Below are 7,863 nucleotides of genomic sequence, written 5' to 3'. Positions count from 1 at the left end.
CATATATTTATTTTATTGGCACTTCCAACAAAATTGGTGTTGAAACGTTAAAAACATGCTGTGCAGCAACAACTAATCAACAATAGAACCTCGGTGGTGCAGTGGTTAGAGTGCTGTACTGCAAACTGCTGTCAGCTGCCTATCGGGCTCAAGGTTGACTCAGTCTTCCATCCTTCTGAGGTGGGTAAAATGAGGATCCAGATTGTTGGGGGCAATATGCTGACTCTGTAAACCGCTTAGAGAGGGATGTAAAGCACTATAAAGCAGTATATAAGTCTAAAGTGCTATTGCTATGATAAACATTTGAACAAATCTTGAAAAACACAATAATACTCAGTAAGCCATACAGTTGCTATGTATGATACAAGGTGAATTGTAGGGTTAAGATCCACAGATTAGTATGGGGCCCACTGGCAAGTGCCCATCAGGCCTATGCGCTAAGGCATCCCTGGTTGAAACAATGGTGATGCATACAGGTAGTAAACCTTGAAAACCTAAATGATAACAAGAGACACAGAAGGGCTGTGAATAACTTCCAAATTTGACTAGACTGAATGTTGGTTTTGGATTTGTCAATAAACAGTGTACCAATGATTTGTGCATTTTCAGAGAAATCCAACGGACAAAATCAGGTTATAAGAATCAAAACAAGAATAAAAGTCCTGCTTCAGGAATAAGGAGGTTAGAGATAAAAGTGGAGTCTTTTCTTTTTATTTCCAACAGTGGAAAGACAGAATACAGAGAAGAGTAACAGATTAATACTGTGATGAAAAGAATGGAAAATGGCAGAGGAAATGGCAGCTAGAAATCAGAAGGAACCAAAATCAAATAAGAAGAAGGCCAATACCTCACCATAAACAAGACAAGGGGAAAATGAGAGACTTGCAAGGGAGAAGTATAAAACAGGTTTTACTGAAAAAAATGGAATTTAGAGACTGAGAACAAGAGAGATCATAATTTTGAAGGCAGGCATTTCATACAATATCAAGTGATTCTTGCCAGTCATGGGATACATAGATTTTTCAACAACACTGACAGTTTTTGGACTTTGTAAGGTGTGAGGAGCACAATTGTGTTTGATCTAGCCTTTCCTTACCAGATGACCGATTCCAGGTGATTGCTCGCAACGGCAGTTACTCTTCTTTCTCTGTATTTCTTTATTCTCTGTGACTCCTCTCTGTCTATTGGGCCTCCAACTGCAAAAATATGTTTGTTAAAGACATGGGCAAAGGAAAGTCTAGACCTCTTTACCTGTTGGTCCTAAGGAAGCCATCTATCTTGCACTTGTGTATTAATCCTATGTTCATCATCCAAACAGCTAATATTAATAAGCAAAGAAATAATATAATGATAACTGCATAGCAACACCCAAGAACTATCTAACTATTAACTATAATATATATACACATATATACATGTTCAAATACCTATACACGTGTGTGTGTGTGTGTATAAGAAATATGGGGGGGGGGAGAGAGAGAGAGAATATAATATAAATTATATGTGTACACACACACACACACACACATACACACACACACACACATAGTATGGATAGTTCTTAAGCCAAGTGACCTCAATAATCTGTCAGGGAGAGTGCTAACGACCAGTTTACTGCAAAGAAATATGATCCTTCCACATTTATTTTTTATTTTTATTTATTTATTTATTTGATTTGCCAATTGTTTACAAGATAATAAGTATAAGTGTATACATAGTTGTGAATACATGAAATGGGTACATATAAGAAAAATAAAAGAAGAATAAGAGAAACAATAGGACAGGGACGGTAGGCACGTTGGTGCGCTTATGCACACCCCCTACAGACCTCTTAGGAAAGGGGTGAGGTCAATAGTAGACAGTCTAAGGTTAAAGTTTTTGGGGTTTGGGGAAGAAACTACAGAGTCGGGTAGAGTATTCCAGACATTGACCACTCTATTGCTGAAGTCATATTTCCTGCAATCAAGTTTGGTGCGGTTTACTTTGAGTTTGTATCTATTGTGTGCTCTTGTGTTGTTATGGTTGAAGCTGAAGTATTCATTGACAGGTAGGACATTGCAATGTATGATTTTATATACCATGCTTAAATCAGACCGAAGACGGCGTAATTCAAGGTTTTCTAGTTCTAGAATTTCAAGTCTGGTGGCATAAGGTATTCTACAACGAGTAGAGGAGTGGAGAACTCTTCTTGTGAAATATTTCTGGACTTTCTCAATTGTGCTAATATCAGATATGTAATGTGGGTTCCAGACTGATGAACTGTATTCGAGTATTGGTCTAGCAAATGTTTTGTATGCTCTGGTTAGTAGTGTGATATTACCAGAGAAAAAGCTACGTAGGATTAGGTTAACAACTCTTAATGCCTTTTTGGCTATGTAGTTGCAGTGGGCTCTAGCACTTAGATCATTAGAGGTGAGTATTCCAAGGTCCTTGACAGAGCTTGGGTCATCAACAACATCTTGACTATTCAGCTTGTATTTTATTTTCTGATTTTTTTTGCCAATATGTAAGACAGAGCATTTATTTGTTGAGATTTGAAGCTGCCATTTGTTTGACCATTCTGATACATAGTCAAGATCTTTTTGTAGGGTAGCAGTATTGTCTGTGGTATTGAACAGCTTTACATCATCAGCGAAAAGAATGCAATTGCTCTTAATATGATCACAGAGGTCGTTTATGTAGAGTATGAAGAGAGTTGGTCCTAGAACACTGCCTTGGGGGACACCACTATTGACAGGTACAGAATTTGATAGGACGCTCCCAATTTTGACCATTTGTTGTCTGTTTGCCAGGAATGCTTCTATCCAGTTATTCAGTTGTCCAGAGATACCATAGGATTTTATTTTTAGGAGTAGTTTGTCGTGTACCACTGAATCAAGGCTTTACAGAAGTCTATGTAGATTGCGTCTATTGCTTTGCCCTGGTCGAGTTGTGTCGTCCATATGTTTTTGCAGTGTAAGAGTTGCAGATTGCAGGATAGTTTTTTTCTGAAACCAAATTGTTTATTGGAGAGTAGGTTGTTTGTCTCTAAGTGGAGGAGGATGGATTGGTTAATAATTGATTCCATGACTTTACAGGTGACGCAGCATAAGGAGATTGGTCTGTAATTTTCAACTAGGCTTGGGTCTCCCTTTTTGAAGATGGGGATGACTGTGGCTTGTGACCATAGGTTAGGCAAGGAGCTGGTCCTGAAAGATTTTTCAAAGATTATGCTTAGAGGTTTGGCTATGGCAGTGGATAACTTTTTTAAGAAGTAGGCACATATTCCATCCGGTCCAATAGATAGAGATGGTTTTAGATTGCGTAGTGCTTTTTCAACATTGTCTTCTGTAAAATCGATATGTATTAGATCATTGTTGTTATCTGTGGTACGTCTAGGAAATACTGGGCATGATCCATTGCTGTTTACAAATACTGAGCCGAAGAATGTGTTAAAGATGTTGGCTTTAATGGTGTCGTCGTTGCAGTCTTTACCATCAGGTCCTATCAAGGGTGGGATGGACCTTGAGTCTTTTAGTTTGTTGTTTACAAAATTGTAAAAAGCACGGGTGGAATTGGTGCTTAGAAGGTTTTCCTCTTGTTTAATGTGATAATTGGTGCATTCGGTCTTTATCTGGTGGCATAAATTTTTGTATCGGCTTTTGAAATTGGCAACGTGACCAGATTTGTTTTTCCGCCAGAGTGATCTCTTTTTGGATTGAAGTTTCCTTATTGTTATGGGTAATCTGCTTTTTTGTTTTGTTTTGGGAGTTGTTGTTGGTACATATAGTTTGATGACTCTTTTGACTTCAAGTAAAAATATGTTGTAATGGTCTTCAACAGTATTGCATCCAGTGAATAGAGATTGCATACCTGTCCTGTTAGAACTAATCCTTCCATCTTCCCCACTATCCTGCCAGAACCAATGAAGCTTCTTGGATTAGAAGCAAAATGTCTTCCTGAAAGAAAAAAACAGTCCAGCTACATTTTGAAACAGTACCTTTGAGAAAACTATGACCTGGATGACTGAAAAGATCCACAGACATTTATCTAACTGAATTCTCACAACCATAATGATATTAAGAAATAGCACATTGTCAAGGTTGCCTAATCTCCAGACATCATGGCTGAGGTCTTTAAGGACTTACTAAACATCAGCAGGATTGGGATCAAGCAAAATTTAGGACATTTAATATTATAAACTAAAGCGTGGGCATCATAGCCCAGGGTAACAATCTAAATACCAGTACAGATATATAAAAAGTTATGAGCTAAAATAAAATCATCAAATGGTTTCACTGATTATATTATTTGATAGTGCCTATTCTAGTCCAGGCAAATATCATAATGTTTGCATGTGAGTGGTTTGGGCCAGGAAAAAAAATCTCTGGGCAGAAACAGTTTTTTTTCCTTTCTATGTACAATTCATACCCTTGCTATTTTGCTCTGCCTATATTTCGTGGCAATAATATGACTTGTCAAACATATTCTTTGGGCCTTCAGGTTCTACAAAGAACGTTGTTAAATCCGTTTTTTATTAGGTATCTATATTAAGTTGCTGAGGATTAGAGAATACTGGAATAACTGCTTTGTCTCCTGTGTAAGAAGTATTGCTGAGGTAACTCGACTGATATGCTCTCTTGTCGTCTGTCTGTCTGTCACAGCATAAGCAACTTTCTCTTTTCTACTAAATCACTCTACTAATAATTTCAGCAAAGCCTTGTGTCACCTTTCTCTATACTGAGTAAATTTCCCATTCTTATTGACTCTTTCAGGTAGTCCTCCCTTAATGACTGCAATTGGGAACAGCAACTCTATTGCTAAATGAGATGGTTGTTAACTGAAACAAGATGTGACCATGTCAGACTTACAATGTCAGTTCTGACTGCAATTGTGAAGTAAATCACTGTGGGTAGCTGTGACCAACATAAATGTGTGCTGGTTGGGAAGCACCCAATCATAAATCTACTTTTGTCAGTGCTGTCAGCCTTTAAGCAGACAAAGAGAAAATTCATGGGATTTGATTATTTGCTACTGCAAAGAATTGAAACAAGTTGACCTGATCTGAATGATATATCTATTAGAGTAAACCTTCTAAACTTATCACATACATTGCCAGTTATCTGCTGGTATATTTGATGGCAAATGATGCTGTAAAGAACAGTTATACCCATATCATCTCAGCCTGGGAAGAAAGTCCACAGCCCAGGGGTTCAGAGAGGTTTTTTTTCCCCCCCTCAGTCTTTCCAATGCACAGAAGAAAAGTGGAAGGGCGAAAAGAATAACACAACCCATGATTGCTTACACATATGGTGCTGCTGGGAGATAGTCTAGGACCATTGTCTGAAGTCTAAGTTGATGAATTACTGGCATGATATGGTTTGCACCTCATAGGAATCATTAAAAAATGTGTTATGCTAAAGAATGGCAAGATTGATTAGGAGAGCTTTAAATTTTAAAATATTTTCAAATATTTTGGGGGGGGGAGGAAACACATACCTATGTTCTTCAAACCCACCAACACACTGAGCAGAAGTTTGTCCACCCTGAAGATTGGGGTACCAAAATACAGAAGAATAATGTAGTGTATGCAGTCCAGTGCAGCGAGGAATATTCAGAACTCTACACTGGAGAAACCAAGCATCCTTTACAGAAGAAGTTGGCCCAGCACAGGAAAAGCAATACCACAGGACCAGAATCAGAAGTATACTTTCATTTACAAGAAACCTCTTTAGAGGACAATAATGTTTACATTTTGGACAGGGAAAATAAATGGTTTGAGAAAGGAGTGAAGGAATCTACTGGTGCCAAGGTGGAAAATCCTTCCCTTAATAGATGTGGAAGCCTCAGACACAACCTACCCTCCATTTTTTATGATGTTCTTTCATCAATCCACAGAGATGGACCACTACACAGGTTTGCCAAGGAGCCCACACATAATGACCCCCCTAGGGTAAAGGATTTAGGAGTTGGAAAATTTATATTCCAATCAGTGGTGGGAGTCAAATTTTTTTACTACCGGTTCTGTAGGCATGGCTTGGCGGGCATGGCGTGGCTTGGTGGTCGTGGCTTGGTGGGCATAGCAGGGGAAGGGTACTGTAAAATCTCCATTCCCATCCCACTCCTGGGGAAAGTTACTCCAAAATCCCATCCACTTTACTAACCTGCTTTCCAGCTCTGTTCTTCTGTGCAGGGCAACAAAAGAAGACCCAGCCAATCAGCTGGGACTCAGGATGCAGAGAATAGATGGGGCGGGGCCAGTCAGAGGTGGTATTTGCCAGTTCTCCAAACTACTCAAAATCCCCGCTACTGGTTCTCCAGAACTGGTCAGAACCTGCTGAATACCACCTCCGATTCCAATGACTCTGCCTACTAACCCAGCAAGCCTACCTAGATTAGGTGAAAAATGAAACCTCTCTGGGGTCCCTTTAACCAACCTGCTCAGACTGAAGAAGGTACTTGGATAAGTAGTAAAACATTTTGAAACAAGAAAAGAAGTCCAGTTGCCATGATCCAACTTCCAGAAAACCTTGAAGTAAGAATCTTAGATGAACATTTGTGCTCACGCCCTCTCTATCCAGCAGCTGCAGAACCATTTCATTTGCTGGCTGGATTTGTAACTTCTTGCTAGCTTCCACACTGAGTTTCTCCGTACAAGCTTTCCACAAGCAAAGTAAATGGGAATGCTGGAAGGAATTTAAGGGATGGGAGGGGGTAAGGGCAGGGGTGGGATTCTACCAGTTCGCACCTATTTTGTAGAACCAGTTGTTAACATTCTAAGCAGTTCGGAGAACCGGCTGTTAGAAGAAATTACTGGCCTAATCCTGTAAGGAAGGCAGGAAAGAAACATTCTGGTGTTGCTTACAGAAACTGCCTCTCCGTTAACCCTTGTTATATTCTTGGCAAGACTAGATTTCCTGTCTCAGGAACGTCTCTGGAGTTTTTTTCCCCTCCTTTGCTGGTACTTTGCTTGTGTGGAGTGACCATTCAAAGTTACAATGGCACTGAAAAAAGTGATTTATGACCATTTTTCACACTTACGACTGTTGCAGCATCCCCACAGTCAGGCAAGGTGATGCGTGCCTTGATGTGAGTGATATTAAGTTGGCCACGCCCAGCCAATAACATGACCACCAAGCCACGTTCACCCAGTCACAGAATCACCAAGCCACACCCACCAACTAAGCCACACCCACAGAACCAGTTGTTAAAAAATTTGAATCCCACCGGTGAGTAAGGGGGTAAGATAGACAGAATGAAAGGGAGGGAAGGAAGTGGGGGGGAGAAGAAAAGAAGAGGGAGGAAGAGGGGGAGGGTGGAAGGGATGGCGGGAGGAAGAAAGGAAGGAAGATGTCTGATGGTCATTGCCAGCTTCCCATAAGAAAATTCAATGAGAAAGGCAACATGAAGTCAGAAATCACTCCTGCTTCCACTGTGTTTTTTTTACTACCCATGATTATTCTGTTTCTCCGTTTAAATAAAGTACTGTATTTAAAACGATCATTCAATGGGTCATGGATTATCTAGCTATTTCACCAAGAGCAAGAATTTTAAGCCACGTAACATATATGTTTAATGTCTAATCCTGGTTACAAAAATAAGTTAGCTAAATGCTATTATGAAACAATCCAAGATATTTCATCACAATTGAATTGTATTCATTTTTAACACTGTTAGGCTTTTTTGAATTCTTTACAAAACATATTTGATTTTGTTTTCCCATGGCTAGATATCAAAATTTAAGATCAAGCTACCATATTTCTAAAAATGAAACCAAATATCTCTTAACTATTTTTTTAAAAAAAATTAGGGCAGTCTATGTAAAGAATGAAAATAACCTTTATTTTTAACCTGGTGAGAGATAGACTATAATTAATTTTTTTA

Source organism: Notechis scutatus, chromosome 3 (genome assembly GCF_049901735.1).
Source record: "Notechis scutatus isolate UNSWTSFEM ecotype Mainland chromosome 3, rNotScu1.2, whole genome shotgun sequence".
Taxonomy (NCBI): Eukaryota; Metazoa; Chordata; class Lepidosauria; order Squamata; family Elapidae; genus Notechis; species Notechis scutatus.
This window is presented reverse-complemented; position numbering follows the sequence as displayed.